We start from the raw sequence: 22697 nt of genomic DNA on the forward strand, positions 1-22697 counted from the left end.
AACAATGCTTAGTCCTTACAGTTGCTGACATAGATGTTGACAAAAAGGCCTAGGCTGCATTTTAATAAGAAAACAAAACACAGGAAAATACCCCTGAGCCCTTCAGGTGGATCATTAACAAGACACCTTGGAGGGATGGGGACCGCCAGACGGCGCTGGGGAAGCATCACACTTCCTCGTACAACTTAAACTTCTTTTGACATCTAGTTATGTCGAGCGGGCGGCTGATCACCCAGGGCTTCAGGCCCCTGCGAGGGAAAAGTTCACTGACAGACAGCGAATGAGGCTGATCTTAAATGAGAATCAAGTGGAGCGGCCTGTGTTCCCGTGTCTGACAGCCTGCAGCTGGGTCTGCCTAACGAAGACGGGCCTGTCCTACTGAACAGGAGTATTAGCATCTGTATGTTTCTGTCTCATTATCACACATCTGCCCACCTTTATTCCAATGAAGGTCCTTCTGATCTGACAGCTCAGCCCAGTGCCAGAGAATTGATATGGTGCTGAATTAGGGTTATAGCAATGGCGCACGTTGCCAGCTCATACTGTCCAAAGACCTGAAGAGTGTTGACATTACAGTATAGGTCAGGACTTCTCATAATCCACTGTCAGTGTCAGCGTCTCATTAATGCCACACGAGGACAGTGAACTGTAAGGGCCTGATGATGATGATGATGAGGATGAGAATCAACGACAGCATGTTTATGGAAAGAATAACTGACTTATATTTTATATATTTAAACCACCATTTATTACTGTGACTAGGATGCTAAAGCCTCCGCAGTGTAAACCTCCCACCCAAAAAAGTAACAAAACACTACGCACAACTGATGACAGATTTACTGGTAAACACATTTATATCTCATAAATTAAACCTTACGTAAATAAAACCCTGTTTTATAATAGGTGGATAATATACACAATGATAGAAATAGTTTAAATAACATCCAAATCAGAATACAAAAAGCTTCCACCGACGTACAAACCTGCAACAGTATTGCCCTCAAAGGCAGTGCATGTATGAAGTGCAAGTCCGTTGCTTTTATCACAGCAATGAAAATAGGACTGCTGAAAAAGTATCTATTGGTAATCCACGACTCCAGAGACCCATGTGTGCTTCAAATGAAAGTAATCAGCATATTCAGTCGCCTTTATTACAGATTAGAATGAGAGAGGGGGAAAAAAAAAACTAATTCTGCTACTGAATTTAACATTTGAGGATTTTATATCAAAAAAAAAAAAAAAAAGTCAATGTTTTAACAGTGCTGTGCTGGCATCGTTAACAGTGGAGCAGTTAGCTTTACTGTCGTGTCTATAAAAATGTTAAAGTTGGTTTTATTTCCCTTCAGTTGTCTTGTATTTAACAGATGACAACTGCTCATGGGTCAGACTTCACAGCTCGGTTTCCTGAAAAAGTAACACAAGAACAATATTGGATGTCTAACATAAAAGAATGCCATACGTGTGATCATAAAGAATTCATAACTAATTTAAATGCACTTTTTCTATCCTAGTAACAGGGGGACATTTTTGCTGGCCTAGTAGTAAGATTATCATATCTTGCATTTACATTTTATAAAAAAGAAATATGTAAATGAAGAGTGGGCACTGTTTGAGGTCTGGTAAGGGATATCCCCTGCCAATAACAAGCAGAGATTTTTCTTTTCCAAATTACCATCAATTAGGATTTCACAAGGATCCCATGGATTTGTTTAAAAACAATTGCAACAAACAAGGAATCAACAGCTTCAAAACCACAAGCAAGCAAAAATATATATATATATATGTTTACTGGGTCGGTTTGTACACTGTGCAAAAATAAATAAATAAATAGCAAAGACACACAGGCAGTGCTGATTTTTTTTTTTTTTTCACTGTAAATATAACTCAAAAGACACTGCTATGAAGTTTTTCTTCCCTGAAAACCACAAATCTGGTCATAAAAAACTTGCTTTGATCATTTTATGATTATTATGCCTTATTTTGTGATTATATATTATATAATAACATAATTTTAGTACTACTGAATAGGTTTAAAAAAAAAAAAAAAAAGCAGCCTTACAGGAACTTTATATACCCTTGCAACCCCATGAACATGATAGTGTACTTTGTTTTCCATTGGTTATTACTGTTTCCTAATATTTAAGAGCTGGTTTCTTTGGGTTGCAACTACCAGTAGTTCAAAGGGGAATGAAAGCCAGTGAACATGATTTCATCAGTCGTGAGAGGTTATTTCTGAGTTATGAAATATAGGGACTTTCAGCAATGGTTCAATACAGCAGGCAGGGATTGTGGTATTAGAAACTGGCATCACTGGGACCGAGGGGTGAGATGGTTCTGAGATTCTGAAACCACTACAAACCTGGGCTGAGCAGCCAGGAAAGTGAAAAATAGACCCACGTTCGTTTGATGTTTCGTTTGGCCCCTAAGTGACTGCCCAGCACTCTGCAATTATTAGTGCTGATTGTGTTGATTTTGGAGTTGACGCAAACTGGACTGACACATCCAGAACTCATTTCATATTGGACTATTTATTCCTGGGACCCACCGCCTTTATTCCTAGCATGTTTAATTAGACGCGGTCTATACCTCGACATTTGTGATTTTGAACACATAACACTGGTTAGATTACCTGTATTATTATTTCACAGTGAAATTACCTGGCCTCATACAGGTTAATGGAGAAATTACAGCTGTTTTGCAAAACAAAAAATAAAAAAATAAAATGGCAATCAAAATCAGAACAGCACACACTGACAACCAAGAATAGCTTATTCAGATTGGATTGGCAGGTCCTAGCTCACAATGGCAAAGTTTGAATACAGAATGGGATATTTATAAAAACAGGCTCCGTTGTCATTCATTTTAAAAAGGCGTTACAGACTGTCGACACAGTACAGTTGACCTTTTTACTATAGAGCTCTTTCTCTTGTGCTGCCCTCCTTTCAAATGCACGTTTCCCCCACTTCAGCTTTGTGTTATCTCAAATAATTACTGTGCGCTTCTGGCTGTCCCTGGTGACTTCTGCTAAAAAAGCTACTCATTGTCGAGGAGCAGAGAGGGATTTCAAACCTGCTTCTAGTGGCCCGGCAACAGCTCTTAATTAACCACACAGGTATTAGCAAGGCTCCCAGACCAGCTCCCATCCATATGGCAGGAACATGTCTGTAGTGATTATCACTGAAGGAAATGTTGTATCAAAAAGAGCCCACCGAACACAAAGCTTGTGCAAATTATTTTTAATGATTCCCAACTGGTGAGCACACTAATTTGTTATTTCAAACAGCGGGTAGCAGGGTTTATTTGTCCTTGACCTCTCTCCTCCATGCACTTGCACCTTGCTCAGCTCAGCGACTAACCTGCCTCCCCTCATCATTCCTAAACAATGCAAAAAAGAGATTACCTCTGCTAGCAAGCTGCTGCTGCAGTGGCTCAGCTCCCTGAGAAGACTCTTGAGTCGAGTGTTAAACTTGAAAAGGTTTGCGCTTCAATATTCTGTTTGTTTTATTTATGATCGTTATTAAATGAATGTATTGGTGAGCTATGCTAAAGGATGGCGCCTCTACCTCTACCCCAGGTATGACGTGGGCAGAATAAATGTATTGGTGAGCTATGCTAAAGGATGGCGCCCTCTACCTCTACCCCAGGTATGACGTGGGCAGAATAAGAATTTTTTCCATGTAAATAAAGGCAGGACTTCACAGTGACCTGAAGTGAATGTAATTGGCCTTTTTGTTGGGGGGGGGCAGATTCAAATTAAATCTGCAGTGCTCAGGCCACGCTGCCTTGATAATTTCTAAATACCAGTATACACATTTATTTATTTATTTATTTATTTATTTTACATATGGCATTCAAAAATACCTATTTTATTTAGTGTCTGGTTATTTGTAGAACTTTAAAAAAAAAAAAGTTCCCATAATACTGTAATGCTAAAGAAAATGCATGACAAACAAAGTGACATGGGGGATATACTGAAAAAATGTAATTACAAGTTTGAAGTTCAATCTGATTCTGGTTTGAAGAGGTGTATTTTATTCATTAGACAACATCCTCTTATTCCCATCAATTTTACACAAATAACTTTTTGTTTTCTGACAAATATTTAAACCTAAACCTGTTGTTTGTTTTGTTTTTTTAATGGTTTTTCTGCACATTTCAATTGCATTTATTTAGCTTTTTGTTTCTGTATTTTAAATGGTATTGCAATTTATAACTTTGTCACTGACTCGAAGTATGCCATATGCAGTTAAAGCAGAAATTATGAAAAATTATTTGTGCTTATCAAGGATTATGTGGAGCTATATATATATATATATATATATACATACTGTATATGCATAGTTAAAGTGAGTAGAAATGCAATATGCCGATGATGACAGATGTGCTGTATATTAAAACATGGTTATTTATTATTAAATGTTCTTGTTTTACCTTTTTAACACAGCCCCTTACTCCCCACACTGAGACATATTTAACTCCCAACACAATCCTATTATTCTTCCTCTCCTTTTTATGTTTTAAGCACATCATGAATTTTGTAGAGCAGCTCATAACCTGATACTTGTTAAGGAAAAAAACATTGGCCCAGTAGTGCCTTTTATATTTGAATGCGAATCTCTATCAAAAGACACCATTAGTTGTGCATTGTTTAATCTGTAGTCTGCTAAAGTGCTTATTCTCCCAGCAGTCCTCGCACACTGCCCCATTGTTTGTTCGCTTATTATCGGGAGAGAAGTATCATTTGTACTAAAGGCCTGTAATTACCTAATTTGTTATTTATATTGTTGCTTTTCCCCCTTTTCATGTCGATGACAGAACCATTTAAAAAGACCATGGATTGCACTAAAATTGGTTCCATATTCTGCCTCTCTCAGTTTGGATTACTAATAGTCTGGGGAGCAGGGAGCAGGGAGCAGGGAGCACCGTTTCAATGCACATTTCCACCTGTGTTATGTTGTACCATGTGCTTGTACGAGGATGTTGTTGTGTACATCAAGCTATGTTGTTGTGTACATCAGGCTTGCAAAGTTTAGCACCCTTCAGGGCAGCCCTGCCTGTTCACTTCCCCTATCTGAAAGCCAATAATAATATGTCAGGAACCCGAGACATTTCCTTACCCAACACCCCTCATAATTCTTTTGCTTGGCTGTCTGTGGCTGTTTTCTTTAGGAAGTCAACAGCGAGCGGGCCGGGGTGACCCCGCACACTGCCCTGTTAACGAGAATAAAGGACCCCTCCCTGCACACCTCAGGAACCCTGTCATTTAGAGGTCACATCCTCTCCGCCTCGTCTCCCCAGACACACACACACACACTCTTTATTGTCCAGCTTTGCTGTGTGTTCAGACGGGTCCACTTCATAACTTATTGTGCTATAGATACCACTGCAAGAAGTACATCGCAAAGCCTCAGCAAGCTGATGAGTACAGCTGTGCAAACCCGCAGTATAGGCACAGGTAAACAGCACAGTAAACTGCAAAATTACTACTGTAATATTTACCAGAATAACAACTCTTATGGGAAGTAAGTAGCCTTCAGTATGAGTTTAGTCTGGAGACTGCAGGGACTTCTTAAGGTGGTACAGTTTACAGTAACAGCAGTACAGCACATGTTTTTATATGTCTTGATAAGAAGCATTGCCTACGAGATGTGTTCTCACATCACAGAACGCTGACAGCTGTAAGAAACTAGAGCATAAAAAGCTTGTTTATGTCATTAATGACCCACATAATGATGGAGCAAGAATGTTATTCATAGTAACATCCCATGGAAGAATCTGAATACCCTAATGCACAGTGTCAGTAAATTAAGAAACATCTGTTCTACCATGAAGTGATAGGCAATCTTGCCTGCAACATCTTCTTTCTGTGCTGCCTCTCAACAATACTCTTATAGGAGCGCTATACTGTGTATTTAGCTTTCCAACTTTACCAATCTCTGAGATACTTGCAAAGAATATGTTTAGTTGCTGCTGGTGTCTGGTAAAAGCAATGTGCTTCCTTTTTACAAATCTTTGCATCCCTGGAGCACAAAGGGGTCACTGATATAAAAATACAGGGGAGAGAAATCCCTGGATAATATCGAGCCTTTGTATTTTGTACATTCTTAAAACAGTGGGATTTGCTATGAGTTTTCGTCAGATAAGAATAATATGAATACATAACAAGCTAGGGAATCGTGGCAACACTAGGAAAGCTCCTTTAGCAGGAATTTATAAAAACTTCCCTGTGTTTAAAAATATTGAGTTTCACATTCATAGGACTGTGACTCCTGAAAGCACTCTGAGCTGGCAACACCACCAGCCGTATATATCAACACTCAGTAAAAACACACTCATTGTGTGAACGTTGGATTTTAAAAGAATGTATTTACGATATCTGGATAGCGGTTATGTACCATGATTCTATACCAAACACAGTAAAGAATGGATTTCTATTCCTGGTATGCACTCTACAGATTTGCAACTTATTTAAATTATACAATATGTTTAATATGTCTATCTGTATCTAGCTAAGCAGTGAATAAAATACTGTTAAAAAAAAAAAACATGTTTGAAAGGACTAATTGAAAGATTTGTATTTGGTGTTTATTTTGGTTTTGTTTTGTTAGTCTAACTGGTGTGATGCCCATATAATGTATACTGCTGCATAGAAACACTCTGTATTAACTAACATACTGGGTTTAAATCAATGCACTTTGACTTTATATACGGAACAGATCTTGGGTTCCAGTCAGCAGGTCAGGGAGTCTCTGAATGTTAACAGGAGAAGCTGGATTTACAACTTCTTTAAATCTCTGCTGCAGATGTATGCGATTTCATTAGAACTGTCCCAACACTTGATTGCTAATTTGCTGAAAAACAACTGGGCTGCTTGTGGGACTGTTGAAAAATTCCAGCGCTAACAAATGTCAAACCCTCTAATGGACTTTTCATTTCTGCGCAGATGCCAAAGCAAACAAGAGGGATTACAATGGGAAGACGCCGAAGCACTACTGGAAGGGCAGCGTCGATGTGTTTAGCACACCCGCTTTAGATTCATGTAAGCATACAGTTTGAGTCACTTACTGTACCAGTGCAATGCTGGTTTGTTCTCAAAGAGTTTTGTTTGGTACGGGTCTTGCATACCCAGCCTTTGTGAGTCATGGGCACTGCAATGCATGATTCACAAACGATTTTGAAAAGGTAAGGTTCAGTCTCTGGGACTGGGGCAGAGGTTGCAGGGAGTTTCGTCTCGGAAGAATGGTTTAGAAAAATACTGCAGTTGTTTCAAAAGTTACGTTTACAGACAAGGCAATTTACGGAACAATCATTCCAAATTGACAGCTCCAGTACATGCCCCTGAAGGCATCATAACCGAAGCTTCGGAGCGTTGGTTTACTGTGACGTGCGTGCTGATATGAACATACAGAATATGTGTCAGTTTGTTTCTCTATTTATTTATACCTTCCGAGTGCTGTGCTCATTGAAGCCGAGGACTCTAAAGCCGAAAGCACTGGCTACACCCAGGCATAGTAGAAGTGGTTGATCGGAGACATTTCCCATGCCATGCTGCTGTTTAAAATGGGGCTTCTCCCAACCAGTGACTTACAAGTGTGCCAAACTGACAGCAGACCAAAAGAAAAATCATTTCACTGGTGACCTGGAGGCCAGGCTTGAACCCAGGACCGCGTGAGGTGCATTGCTAACGAATCAGCCACAGTGCCACCTTGCCTCTGTTATTTTCATCCTCCTGATTGATTTTCAAAGTGATCCCTTTTCTCAAACGGTGCTTAAACTGAATATCAAACTAAGCCAAGCGAAGCCAGAATAATGGCAGGGAAGCAGGTGCTTGTGTCTCTATCATTATGCTGCATGTAACTGGCTCTCAACTGCTGGAGTTTGTGCCAATCAGAGCTAAGCAAGTATACATTTACATGTGGCTTGGCCTAATTAAGAAATATAGAAAAGGTTCAAGTGCTTAAGAGAACAGACAATTGACCTTCTCGTTGCAACAAGAAGGAGTAAGCTCGATTGTAAGTCTCTCCTGGCCGTCACTAAAGAATCGTAAATTATAATGAGAACAATCTACAGACACTTGGATAGACAAGGAGAGATATTTCTAATAATTGGTTCCATTAAACCTTTACAGAATCATTTTCACTTAGGCAAAACAGAGGCCATTATTTCAAAATCTTCATGCTAATTTACCCACACCAAATGATGCCTGAAGCGCTGCTCTCTGTACATGGACTAGACAAAGAAATATCATATTATGCAAAAGTAGTTTGTGTAATTTGAAATTAGCCAGCATTAAAATTGTATATGGTGTCATTTATCAAGATTAGTTAATGACTTTCTTGTGCTGACAGATATTGGGAGAGGGGGTTGTGTTGTACTGCCTGACTTCTCATTTATATACCTTTGTTTTATCACCCAGCCTGAATAGTGTCTGGAGACAGATGACATATTCTCCAGGTACACAGAGGCTAAAAGGAATTGAGCTTTGAGCACTAGAACTCTCTTTAGAAACAGTAAAGTAAAATGTACTTATAGGATCCTGTCATGCACACACACACACACACACACACACACACACACGTATATATATAATTAGGGGTGAGACGATTCATTGTGTATCGATGCATCGTGATACTTTACAACACGATACCACATGTATCGTGACACAAGCTTGAAATGAGTAATTACAACAGGCAAAAATGTGAAATAAATTACTTAATGAAAAGTGAAACAAAATTTAGAGAAAAAAATGAAATATTATTATTATTATTATTATTATTATTATTATTATTATTATTATAGGCCCAAATAACAAGAATGTTTTTTTTCTGTATTGCATTGCTAGCAAGCAGGGAATAGTGACACTGTACTAAAGGCTTCAGAACAGGCTGCATGAACACTGCCTGGCCAAGGTAGCTGAGACAGCTGTGATTCTGGCCAATGGGAGTGTAGAGTAGGCAGCGACAGCCTGCCTTGTTGTGTGGACAGAGAGGAATCAAGAAGCGAGCAATTGTCTGTAGAAACTCGCTGCTATGTCTGTAATTTTACTAAAGTTACTAGTTTTTGTATTCAAATGCTATATATTTCTTTGTCTCCTTTTGTGAGAGAGCATTTTATTTCATATAAATAGAGAGTTGTATGTTTCTTTTTCGTTTTACCAGGTTTAATGTATTGCTCTCCTTTTAATGCGTTCTTATCATAATCCGGTGTAAATGATTCTTTATATAAGAGTGAAAGTCTGTCATTTGTGAGGCAGGATGGGCTATAAGAATTGATGTTTCCTGCTTCATATAAAGCTATTTATTATAGATGACAAAACAGATTGCATTTCTTACGAGTTTTATTTTATATTTGCTCACCTTTCAATGAGCCCTTATAATGTTTTTAATAGGCTGAATAACCCCTAAACTTTCATTTGGTTGAATATGTTACTTTCCTTAAAGATATGTGTTAATCCTGATGAAAATGACTTATTTAATACAAATGTTATCATTCATTTTAATCTAATAATTAAAATGATTTCTAACCACATTTAAAAACAGCACAGTGTAGAATAGTTCACAAAATAAGTCTAATAAATCTATTGAGTTAACGTTAAGTATGATGCAAGCAAAAACGCTGATGTACTTTTCAAAAATATTGAAATTGTTATTGATTAGACATCACAACTTAATGCTGAAAAACTTAATATTTAGATTTTTCTAAAGAAACACATGAACAAAGTTTGTACTTTAATAGTTATCAAACACACTGCTTAGTATTTCTTTCCTCTGTCAGGAATGTGGTAAGGAGCTCAAATGAACATCGCAGGAACTGCTTTGTCTTTAAATTCAAAGTAGTGGTTTACTACTTTGTGGGAAATAAATATAACTTATTTTGAACTGAATCTGTGTCTAGAATTTTCAAGTAGAGATGAGTTTTTCATTAGTATTGCAATACGTATCATATCATGGCTTGTATATCGTCTCAACCCTAATTTTATATACGTGTGTGTGTGTGTGTGTGTGTGTGTGTGTCAGGATCCTATGAGCCATTGCTTTAGAGCAAGGTGGTTAGAGAAAATGGACTTCATATATTATATGTCATACATCTAAATGTGTCAGCTCTATCTCTGCAATATGGTAGCCTGCTCTAGGCTGCGATTGTTTATGGATATCTGCAATGTTCTTTATTATATATACAGTACAGAACGCTCTGTGGTTCTGTGTATTAGAATGGTTCTTTATAGAACCCAAACACAGTAATGGTTCCAGAGAAATCTCAAAGGTTCTATATGGAACACCCGCAGGAACCCTTTTTTCCTGGAAGTCTATGCTGCTGTTAATTTGGAGACACACTGGTATGTTTAACATCCCCGTAGTGCTCTATATTTAAAGGAGGGGGAGCCGCTTATAATATTTAATAACCCAAGAGAAAGGTATTTAATGGCTTTTCACTTACTCATTCAGTTTGCTAATGACCAGTGGGTCAAGTGGGATTTTGCAGTAAGTATCAGATCTCCTGTCAACAGACCTTTTATTTCTGTTCATGTAAAATAATGTAAGATAATATTTTCTTCTTAATTTACAACATGCCAGCTGCCTTTGAAAAACAACAACAAAGTTATTTGAGTATCTTACTGTCTATATGTTGCAGTCACATACATTGTTTTTGGTTTCAGCCTCTTTTTATAATTCCTTTAAAAAGTAGGTAATTGTAAAACAGCAGACAATGTCAGTTTTCCAATTGTATTGCGACCGCCTCCCTTCCTTTATCTCTGGCCTACGATCATATGCCCTTAGCCTCTGTTCAAGAATACAGCTCAAAGGTTTAACCGATTGCCCTTGGCACACACTTTTGAGTCTGTATTCACTGTATCCTGTGATGAATCCTCTGTGCACCTGACTATCAAACTCAAAACGAGACAGCAGTCATTTGGATGACTGTCCATTTTGTTTATGTTCTCCTGGTAGTGACACAATCACTCTTTCCTTTGAAACTTTCCCAGGACTTATTTTTTGGAATATATATATATATATATATATATATATATAGTCTGCTCAATGACCCTCGTAGGGACCAGGTTAGTCACACACTAAAAAATCTTATTTATTGAAACAAAACAAATAACAAACAACGTGTTTCGACACATAGTGTGTCTTCATCAGGTGTTGCAGCGATTGTGGAAAAAGCTTTGCTATGTAAGAATGCCTTCAACATGTTATATATATATATATATATATAACATGTTGAATTTTTTTTTTTTTACGGAAGTATTATTCATCAGACGGTTACAGGAGATTCATAACTCAGAGAGATGATTCCCCACGTTTATTTTTGCTAATGAGAAAACAAATCTGACCTACAGTGCAAATACTTGCCATAAATATGACTGGATACATCACAGAAGGGACTAAATTAAATAGCTCCTGCAATGAAATGTTTGTTGACACACGGGTAACTTTCTGATCAATGTGCAATCACATGCTATGTGACTTCGCTTTGGTTAAATGCTGTGAGTGGAAACATACAGTACATTTAGTCCTATGTTAATAATGTACTTTCATATTATAAAACATAACACAAATTTCACTTCTTGTCTTGGCAATAGGCATCATAAAACATGCTCTACTCTTAATGCCAAAAGCTAGACGTATTACTTTCTATTAAGTATTGCATCTTTAATATTCATCAGCTCCCTATTAGAATATATGCACAATCAAATCATCAGGACTAGTGATTTATCCCAGTATTAAATTGCATTGCCACCGAACAGAAAGGAGAGAATTCATTATAGCTAAAGGCAATTTCCTCCAAAATAATAATAATAAAAAAACACAAAACTATTCCATTCTAACGGGGGAGCTAAATGATCATTGGCTTTGCATGCATTTTTGTTATTTGCCTAAAAGCCAACGCATTAGATTTTACTACAGTCACTTGATAAAGCATATTAACAATGCAGAGGTCAGAACAGCTTTTAAAGATATACTTTATTACAAGCAAAGCACGTAGATACATAGGTCTGCACAGTGGAAAGCATCAATATGCCACAATAGCAAGGTTTTCAGTCATTTAACTGTACCTGATCCATTTTTATTGCTTATTTTAGTTGCATATTTTATTTTCTTATGCATAATTTAACACTTCTTTGCATAAGTTTCAAGATATTTGGCACTGTTATATATCCGGGTGTGTTTGTTCTCACATGTGCAACATCAAATCCTGTTTGTTTTTAAGATTAAAACTATTTAGCTAATCTTTCTAATTGAGATTATTTATATTTATATATATATATATATATATATATATATATATGAATTAGCATTTATACAGCAAGTTTTCTTTTTAACATAAACAAGTGTGAGGTATTAATGGATGAGTTTAGTGAAATGATGCAGCACAGTAACAAAAAGGGTATATTAGCTATATTCTAATAAAACTTATTTTAATAATACACAATTTAAAAGTGTGGAATTAACAAATGCTTTTTTAAATATATAACTATTTATTAATGTATTTAATACTATTGAATTCATTTTCTTTTTAACTTCTGCAACTTTGTCATTTTGTTTATTTTATGTTTGCCATTAATGTACGGCAGGTCAGTGTGATATTTGTTTTGTCACTGCAATGCAGTATACATGTGCAGGAAAAAAAGTAAATAAAATTATAGGATGGGAATCATACAAGAAAATCGCTCAAAATGTTGTTTTCTTTAGCTTTCCAAGGAGTCAGAATTCTCTGCAGATCGCAGAACCTTAATCTTTGATGTACATGATCTGTGTGGTCCAGTGGTTAAAGAAAAGGGCTTCTAACCAGGAGGTTCCCGGTTCTAATCCCACTTCAGCCACTGACTCATTGTGTGACCCTGAGCAAGTCACCTAACCTCCTTGTGCTCCGTCTTTCGGGTGAGATGTAGTTGTAAGTGACTCTGCAGCTGATGCATAGTTCACACACCCTAGTCTCTGTAAGTCGCCTTGGATAAAGGCGTCTGCTAAATAAACTAATAATAATAAAATAATAAAAGTCCACTTCTGCAGTAAGGGTAATATAAAGAACATCAAATTAGTGGTTTGTATCACACAGAATATGCTGCAATGATTCCTATAGCTACAAGAAGGGAGAAACCTGCACAACCACACAGACAGTTGATTTGTCTTTGTTTTGAATAGCTGATGAACCTGTCAAGCCAAAAGTCTTGTTACAATTTTAATAAACAGCTCAAAGGTCTATTGCCTTGAAATAAAATATACACAGTGTGCTCTGCTTAGCTGCAGAATGACACAATCATGTTTGACAATTTGCAATGTGAACATTTAAAGCAGAGTAATGTCTTCTTTGCCTGCATATTAAATGCAAATGCCTGTTCTGAAATGTCAAGGAAATTTATATACCTGCGACTGTTACTGGAAGTTCAATTTCCGTCTTTCTTGTAAATCTGTATATGAAATTGTTGCCCATCATATGAACCACTGGTGCAGTACTAAGTTAGTCCTGTAAATTACAATTCTGCCAACAGCATTGTTTTAACCTTCATATAGTATGGCTCTTATGGACTTTTAATAACCTTTCATAATTTTGTGTGACTTGGCTATTCCCAGACAACACTGTGTCAGAAGAGGGATTTATCTTTCTATAGTAAGATTAAACGTACGACAGCAGGACACATCCTACAGGGATTAGCAGATGCATACTACATTAGATTTTGTACTGCTGCGGTATTGTACATGCTTTTTTTTTTCGTGCATGGTTACAGATTGTTTCATTCTGCTGTTTTTCTGGCAGGTGGAAGGGGTGAGAGAAGAGAAGCGCTCTCATAGGTATGGGCACTTTCCAAGCAACCTGCAGAATCCCCGATCCCAGAGCCAGGACCGCTTGTGGGTGGAATACATGTCAAGTCCCGAACTGGCGGTGATTAAGAAAGGCCAGGCCAGTTCACCTTCCTGCACCAGGAACTAACTGTGAGCCACCTCTGACCCAGTGGCACTGCATCCTGGGAAGCTATCTGACAGAAATATTCAAAGCAGCACTGTGTTGGGTCAAGCCAGCTTGCACTTCTAAGTAATTTATAATGTGCTTTACTCTAAGGTATTGCACAATCTCATTATCATTAGTTTTTTTTGCATATTTAACTACAGTTTTTAATTAGATGGTATTTTATTATTCATGCACATAATTTGAGTTGAGCTTATGCAGCAGCAGCAGAAGCAGCAGCTCGACGATATAAAAAAAAAAAAAAAATCATCCTCGCAAATTTCTCGAATGGAAAGTTCCGGTTTGTAGTCTTTAACTGGCAAGTGCTTCAGCTCTCCACTCTGCAGTAACGGCTCTCTTTTAATTTAGCTAATAGCTATCATCTTCTGTACCTTTATAAATCTGCTAAATTCATAGCGCTGGGAGTTGTCTCTCCATGCGGTAACTGCAAGTAGTTTGCTGTGTTTGGCTCTTGCGTGGAAACGGTTTGCTCAGGGTACGGCTCCTTGATGTATTATTAAAATTGGAAATGGACTCCCGGGACGCCATCTAGTTATATGCTTTCATTTGCAGAATAAACCATGCGTTGTTTTCATCTTTGCTCCTGATTGTTAATGGCAATGATGATGAGAGGGGTTGGTGTGTTTGTTTGTTTTGGTTTTTTTTTCTTCCCCTGTGCTGCCTTTATCAGCTCTGCTTTATTATGCAGGCGAAATAGCCAAGCTGCTGATTTTGTTTAAGGTTTTCAATTAGTCATTTGACTGAACACATCTGTTACTGGCAGATTCCCAAGTCTGGACCAGAGCTATTACCAGTTTACACCTGCTGAACCATGGCCATGAGCTGTAAAAGGGAAATAAATCTGAGTGAGGTCTCTTAGATGTGGTTGAAAAGTTTGTGCATGTTCCAGAGTGTTTTACAGCAGGTGTCATCAAGGGACGAAAAGGGTTGGGTTTGTTTTTTTATCCAAAATCGCTACATTTCCAACAGCCTTTATGACATCTTTCCTGGTTTTATATATATATATATAATATCAAATGTCATATCAAATGATTAACTGTATTACAAGTTTAGTTTTGTTTTAAAAAAATATATACTTTATGTCATTTGTTAAATTGAAGTTTTACTTCCTGGTCCAATTTGTGTTTTAAATAAAACATAAGCAACCAATACAAAAATGGTTTGCAGTTGATTCCATAAAATAAACAATCTTTAAACAATTAATTGGGGTCATATCTCCATCTAGCCATCATGCAATGCATTTTTTCCACAATGAGTAATTTGCTTAATTTGTATTAAAAAAAAAAAAAAAAAAGTACTTCAGCATATACTGTATAGAGTTTGAAGCAGAATATTTTAAACAGAGTACACATTATTGTCAGCCACTAAATGCAGTCCCCCTGCTGGTTTCCCAGAAGAATATCTATATACAGTAGTGTTCATTGTATCTGTTTGCCTGCAATGCAAGGAGACTGTATACGTTTCATATCCAGGTGATAAGCAGGATCCCAAACATTGCATTTGGATTGAAAGATAAAATCCATTCAGTTCTACACAGCTCTGTACTTTCTGTAGAACGTGAGTAAACGTCCTCTCTGCAGAGACCCACACGTTTTTGCCATGTTAAAATTAATATAGCAAAGGTTACAAAGTCAATGTCTGTTTCTATTTTTAATCACTATTGTTCACAAGAAGAAAAAAAAATTGTATAGCAGTGCCAAAAGTTCTGTAGTTCTCCCATTACAATAATATATGGATACATGTTATGTGTGGGTTAAGGGTTCTGTGTTTTATGCATGCAGTTCTTTATGTGCGGAATTGCTTCGCAATCTTTAAAATCAAAGCAGGTATATATATAATTTCTGGATGTATAGTAATTGTTTGGAACTATTTTATTGTTATTTTACCTTGGTCTCTCTGTGTATTGGTGTTTGCACTAATGAGATGTACCTGTGCTGGCCTTGTGGGCACAGAGTGAATAAACTAAACTAACATTGAAGTTGGTCTTGGGCTTCATATAGAGTGGATGGTGTTCTTTATTTCCCTGACTAGTGGAGCCCTGGCATCACAGATTCAGACGCTGGCTTTGTACTTGGGGAAGGAGGAACACATAGATCAAGGAAACGGATAAACATCTGCACTTGTGGTCTTTGTTTTCTCAAATGATGTATGACTCCTGAGAAATACTCTGCTAATACATTGCTGTCCCAAATCCAAGCCTTTCGTTACCAATGCAGACAACTTGCACATTTTAAAAGACTATTACAATGGCCTTGGTCTGAGGAAGTGCTGCCCCGAGTTTATCTATTGTTAAGTGCTGTAATTTATCACTTTCGTGGGTTAAGGAGCAAGTTCAGCGCCTTCGTTACAGAAACACAGGATCATTCTTTCAGTCTTTCAGCTCTTGATGTCGTTACTTGTGACTTAATTTTTCTCCAATGCTATTGTATTATACAATAATTCAATTGAATGCCAGATCTGTAAATAACTGGATTTTAAAAAAAGAGACATATGCTGACCTCCTTTGTCACTGCACTGAGAATTTTTTTTGCCCTGAATGATTCATTAGCTATTTATATTTGGCAGATCTTTTAGGCTGTGCTTTATCTAAATGTGTACTACTGTACAATAACCATATTGGAAAAAAAACAATAACATTCTTATGAAAATGCAGTACCTCTGCAAAGTGTACTGTAATAAATTTAAATACTTTCAGAATGTTTGTTTTAAAATGAAAACTGATTTATTATTATTATTAATAATAATAATAATAATAATAATAATAATAATAATAATAATATCTCTACCATTAAATTATGAATCTCAATAAAAAAATAGCAACATTGTACTCTAAATACTAATGTATTCTCATTTTGTGCAAACACTTTTTTTCTTAACAGAATGCAAAAAGACATCTAAATAGTTAATCATATAGCCTACAACATATGAAGTGAATAATTTAAATGAAATTAATTTTACAACACCTTGTTTTCACAAGGCATGCCAACATCTGTTGTCAAATCACAAGTTTACATTGTTGGTCATTACTTTCCCACAATGAGCAAAATGTTTTATTAAAGTCCCCGGTGCTTTGCTTGGATCAAGCAGAAACGTTCCTACTTTAGAGAACCTTCCCTGAACTCAGCAATCAAAGATTGGCTGCAATGACTGTGAGCTGGCTACTGTCTGCCTCAATGCAGCGTGTACACTTTACTGCAGTTAGGCGATTCAGTGTGGTAGGGGAGGCAGCAGTATGGACTGACTTTCACTTGTACTGTTCTCTTTGTTGTGCTGGATATTTTGGAATATAAAGCTGTGGAAACTACAAGGCCTGATTATAAACATTGTCATATTCACAATTGGTATATAAACACAAGTCTATTGTTGTGATTTGTATTTCAACCTGTGTATGTGATGATGCCCTGTTCACTTTTATTGTTTAACATATATATATATATATATATATATATATATATATATATATATATATATATATATATATATATATATATATATATATAAAAATAATCCCCTGCTTAAAAAAAAATACATAAATAAAATTAAAGCAAAGAATTCTCAGCACAATAAAAAATGAGGACCAGAAATAATATTATATATATATATTCTAAATAATAACATTTATATATATATAATTTTTTTTTTCTCATTGGAATTCACCTGAAATGAAAATATAACCAAATCTTGTCTATAAAAGGGACCGATTTACTGAGCTTTTTTTTTTTTCTCCAATGCAAACATTACATTTTTTCCTGTATTTTTTTTTTTTTTTTTAGACACACATATTTTTAAATGTGATTAGTGTAATTGCAGAGGAGGCTTCCATGTATAGGAGTCCTTATATTGGTTATAATACCTGACCACCATTACCTACAGCTGTATAATTACTGCAGTGATTTAGAGGACAGATCTCAAACCCCAGTGCACTAGAGCAGACATTTTGAAAAGAGCTTTGAAACAGACTTTAAAGTTATAAGTGTAAAAAGTTGTCAGGATGTTAACAGTGCAAAGAAACATTACAGGTACGTTATTTAAACAGTTGTAGCAACACGTGGGGACGCGGAACACTATATTTTTCGGAGACCCGCTACTTACTTTTTAAGGTGTAACCTATTTAGGAGTGCCCTTGGCATATGAAGTGTATTGTATATTATTAGTATATTAATATATCGTATACTTGTAAAAGTATACTTGTTATATGTTACACTCCTCTAAGAGTAAAACAAGGAGAACAATCTGTCATATGTTTGAAGTAACATGTTACTTAGTTGGAAAACAAAGGAGATTATTTGGAGAGAGGCTAATCTCAGGTCACTAAATTATACCAAAGAGTAATTTATCGAGCCAGAATAAAACGTGTGTAAGAATAATAACTTTATTAACCCAGAATTAAATCTGCACTTGCATGGAAAAGCTACAGCAGATTTCACTGCAAATAATCACAGGTACCTTAGCCACGATTACCAGGGGAACAGGGAACACATCTGTCCCCAATGCATTGCCTTGCACACTGAGCTACATAGTTTAGTAAGAGAAATATACATACCAATAAATTATATTCATTGAAAACACATGAAACACAAAATGCATAAAGCCTGAATTGGCAAATTGCTAATGGAGGCACATTTTGAGCGTTCATCTTTACAAAGGAATACCACTTGATAAGTGTCCTGCTGCTCACACTAGCTGTCTGTAGGTCAGATAGCAGGATCTGGCTGCAGGGTTTTTAAATCTGAGAAATATAATTTATTTGTTCATGAAGAATTTGACTCTTTGATTAACGGTCCCCTTTTTTGGAATTGTTTTTATGCAATTTGCCACATCCTAAGCACATTCTTTTTCATCTTGCCTCCAAACTGTAGTTTAGAAATCTGTTATAAGTGGTTACATACACTTTATAAACACGTTATTCATGTATTTATTAACTGTTAGTTAAAGATTAGTGTTTAAATCTACATACATTGGGCAAGGTATTTTTTTGTAATGCAAATGTTATGGTAACCTCAGCCAATCACTACAGACACAAATCCGTAAGCACCTCCGATGCTGGCTTCTTTATAATATAACTACACTTGCATCACGCAACACATCTTGGTATCTGTGATCTTCTGAGCTTGTTCTACAGCTCTTATCGAGGGCAGGACTCTGAACATGCTGTATTTTTGGCCGGTATCTTGTTTGCGTGTATTTAACAGCTAGTCACAGCTGTCTCTGGTTTATATGTAATAGGATAAAATTTCAACCATTAAAATGTTTAAAAGAAACAAAACTCTTGCACACATTCTCAAGTACTGTAATTCTTGGAGGCAGGAGCAAGATCATCGAGGAAAAGCTGTACTAGACAACCACATTTACAGCATTGTGAATATATTTAACATGCAAGCACAGTCTTATCTACCTGAGGAGAGTAAACACCAAAATAAACCGAGGAATTTCTGAGCACCCAACTTATCCAATATAAAAATAAACAAACAAACAAATAACTTCCTGTTAGCTGTTCAGAAATATGCTGGGGTGGCACTCCATCGATTAGGAAGGCACCCCCCCCCCCGCCCCCCCTGCTTATGAGCGCCTCTGAAGAGAAAGGACTAGCCCTCAGTGTACAGTACACTGAAGAGAAAGGACTAGCCCTCAGCGTACAGTACACTGAAGAGAAAGGACTAGCCCTCAGCGTACAGTACACTGAAGAGAAAGGACTAGCCCTCAGCGTACAGTACACTGAAGAGAAAGGACTAGCCCTCAGCGTACAGTACACTGAAGAGAAAGGACTAGCCCTCAGTGTACAGTACACTGAAGAGAAAGGACTAGCCCTCAGCGTACAGTACACTGAAGAGAAAGGACTAGCCCTCGGCGTACAGTACACTGAATTTAAAGGACTAGCCCTCAGCGTACAGTACACTGAAGAGAAAGGACTAGCCCAAATGTTTGCCTACTTGACTTGGTTTCTTATAGCTTTACCTCAGAACTCTGCTTGAGCGTTATAAATGATCGTTTCCATAAAAGGTCACGTTAGGTTTTTTTTTGTTTTTTTTAAATATTGAAGCAAAATGTCTCATTTGTGATACAAGATAACACGCCAAAACTGTACAGACTACTTTTACACTGAAGAACAGCTAGGATACTTTAACAATAAAACTCCTCTCCCTTCCATCTATCTTGCAAATCTTACTTCAATTATAGTTTATGGCTATGCACAGCTCTCCAACAGCAGTCCTAATGCATGTGTCCTCCTTAAAAGCAGTGTTTTTGGTATTTTTTTTATTGCTGTTATTTTAAATTCACTCAAGTATGTGGACTGTTCCAGCCGACTGCACAGCACTTGCATTTCTGCATGAAATGTAAATTATGCAAAAGAAAAAGCAAGGCAATAACAATTTGGTTCTCTTTAGCCCTCGGGAGTCCAGTTTGTATGGATAATGATATGGTCTGGCCTTTGTATGGTTAATTACTGAAAACTGTCACACCATTAAACTACACATAAAATGATCATTATTCAAAATGTACTGCAACCTTTTTGTGGGATTAACCTTTGATGCTCTTTAACTTTTGAAATAACTTCAAAACCTCTTCACTTTTACTTGTGCCGGGTCTGTGTTCCTTCAGTTCACAGGTTGTAAATGTTTACTTTGATTTGAGATAAACGACAATAAATTAAGGCGCATTTATCAAAGTTGCTTTGTTGTAATACTGAAAAAAGCCAATGTTTGCATAAATTACTGCATTATAGAAATACACTTAGCAGTATCCTTTTTCTTTGAAGTTGGTGGCAAAGATTTATGTTTTGATGGAGTTTTTATTTTTTTTTATTTTTATCTTCCTGTCACTTTGATAAGGGCCCTGCGTATTCTTCAATTAGTTTCATACTCTCCCAGGAATTACTTCTGTATCTCTCAGGATGCAGACGGGGTCAGTCGAGAGGGGATTTCAACAGAAATCAACTACACTCTCCAACTACATGGCCAAGCTACTGTACATGATTAAAGGTAAATATTTCAACATGTCATTGTGAACCTGTGTCTCCTGTGTCTCCTGTGTCTCAATTCTTTGTTTTGAAAACATTGTAAAAAGTGATTTAGTGCAGTAAGGTTTTAACCAGCAACTCCACACTACATATAGTACATAGTTAATGGAATATTTTGTGGGTAATTATTAAATGCACAGCATAAGCCCAGGCATACTGTACAATAACAGTACAGTGTATTGCCAACTGTGGCATACATATTTATTTGAGCTGGTTTTGTAACATACACACCCAGCATTATCTGTAACAATACAAGTATATTACTTTCAATATCTAACTTTTTCAGGGGGTCCCACGGTGGCTCACCTGGTAGAAGCACAGCAGTGTGGTGCGCAGAGTGACTCACACAGCACAGGGTGACTCCCACAGCGCAGGGTGACTCACACAGCGCAGGATGACATCGGCCCAGGCGCTCCTGTGGCTTAGGGAGGTAAAACCGACAGCAACTGTTTCTCCTCATCGCTCCAAAGCGAACCCTGCTGGCCAGGCACCCAGCGTGCTCGGGGCGGACACCTGCAGGACTGGCCTTTGTCCTCCAGAGTTCGGTAGCTCGCTGAAATCCACTCTCGACTTCCTGGGTGAAAAAGGAAGCTGACTTGGTTGTGGGATCAGAGGATGCCCACTGACTCTTCAGGTGTCTTGTGGGGGATTGCTGCGGTGAGGAGAAAGGCGATTGGGCATTCCAAATTAGGAGACAGTTAAAACATTTACAACATACAGACATACATTCCTACAGGAATTCATTTTAGAAAGTCATTTTTGAAGAAAACTAAATAGCAGGAAGCTAAACAGACACATTATACACACATGCACATACATACACATATATAGTTAGTTTTCATAAGAAACATAATTCCTAGCTATATGAAAACATTATATATATATATATATATATATATATATATATATATATATATATATATATATATATATATATATATACATATATATATACACACACACACACACACACACATACTGTATACACACACACACAAATAAAGTTGAATTAAAGCTGTTTAGTTTCTTACAGTGCCCCAGTAATTCATTTTCTACTGACTTCCTAAAATGAATCTCTGATGAAGAGTACAGCCTTCATGCTCTCGGGGGTCCTCCTCCCTGCCAGTGGTCTCTATTGAATTACTAAGAAGGGGATCTGCGCTAGTACAGGCAAGGCTTTCATTATCTCCACTAGGAATTGGCTTGCCATCATTCAAACACATTGCTTACACAGCGGGCTGATACCTGAACATGGTCAGTCATGCCTTATAAATGGACAAGGAAACACGTGAGCAATATTAGCTAGAATTATTTAGTTATGATCAATAACAAAGGGTTTAAAAAAAAAGTTATTTGATTCTCGTTAAGATGCTTCTTATTTTGTTGATGAAATAAGCAATACAAAAATAAGCAAAATATCTTCTCATTCAAAAAGATCACACATTTTCATTGTCATCCCTGAAATGTTAGCAGCTTGTGATAGACTGTAGTATTTGTAAAACATTTACATACTTCAGTAATTGGTTCTGTACCATTTGGAATGATTTATAGTCAAAATGGCAGGCCGCCTCTATTTTCAACACGCATACAGTAAATGTATATGTAGCTTCCCCATGTTTGTGTATTTATCGGTTTGTTATTTCTCGGACTGGGGAGCACATGACTCGCAGATGTAGTCATGAAAGAGGAGAAATGCGTTTGCCAT

This window comes from Acipenser ruthenus, chromosome 20 (genome assembly GCF_902713425.1).
Source record: "Acipenser ruthenus chromosome 20, fAciRut3.2 maternal haplotype, whole genome shotgun sequence".
NCBI lineage: Eukaryota > Metazoa > Chordata > Actinopteri > Acipenseriformes > Acipenseridae > Acipenser > Acipenser ruthenus.